This window comes from Muscardinus avellanarius (genome assembly GCF_963383645.1).
Source record: "Muscardinus avellanarius genome assembly, chromosome: 3".
Classification (NCBI taxonomy): domain Eukaryota; kingdom Metazoa; phylum Chordata; class Mammalia; order Rodentia; family Gliridae; genus Muscardinus; species Muscardinus avellanarius.
In genome coordinates, this window is record NC_137788.1 from 109,501,149 (window position 1) to 109,502,382 (window position 1,234).

A 1,234-nucleotide genomic window follows, 5' to 3' on the forward strand; every position below is an offset into this window, starting at 1 on the left:
GAAGCTCCCATTCCTGCCCACAGTTTGCAGCCTGCTCCGGCCTACAGCCCTTCCTCTCTCTCCATCTTGGGCTTTAATTTGTGCTGAGGGTCAGCTTTTGACTCCTTCTTCCCAAGACAGTGGAAACAATGCCAGCTCTGTGGCCTCTGCCCCAGGCCCTGGGGGTGGGGCTCTGGGTGCCACTGCCTGTGGGTTGCTGGCTTCAAGGACAGTTCTGTGCCTTGGCCAGGGCCTTCAGTGCCCACACAGAGCAGCTGAAAGGAAAAAGCTGGGGGTGGAGGAGCTAGAGGGGGATGAGGAGGTGACTTGGTTCTGGTGGCAGATGCTTTGGGAAGGTTTTGATCAAGAGGAAGATCTAGAAGACTATTGTAGACTATATTAAGAGTTTTGGTTTTTTGAAAAGCACACATCTTAATGTCATGTTTTCTAATCCAAGTTCATGTAGCATCATTTTCTGACACTCAATTAAAATGCTCCTCATTTGATTTTTGAGTCTCCTTGAACTCTAAAGCAGCCAAGGGGCCACTTTCTCTCCTTCCTCAGGCCTCAGGCATTGACACCCTGGTGTGACCTTTCTCAGGAGGGAACTGTTTGTCTTTTCAGCTGATCACCAGGAAATTCTTCAGGGAGTCAAATACAAGAAACCAGATATCACAGAAAAGCCTCAGAAGAGGAAAAGAAAGTTGGCTGATGTGGCGCACACTTGTAATCCCAATGCTTGGGAGGCTGAGACAGAAGGATCACAGGTTCAAGGACAGCCTCAGCAAGTAGGGAGACTCAGCAGTTTAGTGAGAACCTGTTTCATAATGAAAATAGGCCTGAGGGTGTAGCTCAGAGGTAGAATGCCTCTGAGTTCAATCTCCCGTAACACACACACACACACCTAATTATCCAGAGACTCTGGGTTACTCCAGGCTCCCAAGTCCCATTGAGAGTTGACTGTATGCCTCATCACTCATTGCTCAGCAGATTGTTCATTGAAGGACTAGAGAACCACAGTGGTGGCAGCTAGGGATGATCATCTAAGGGTGTAGGTCTGGGGAGAAAAGAGAAGTTTCAAAAGGACACATTGTTAACTTCTGGCAAATGCCTGTAAAATCTCAGTGTTTGGGAGACTGAGGAGGATCACAAGTTTGAGGCCATCCTCAGCAACTTAGGCCCTGTTTCTTTTTTTAATATGCATTTATTGGTGCTTTATAGGTGAGACCCTGTTTCAAAAATTAAAAAAAACAGG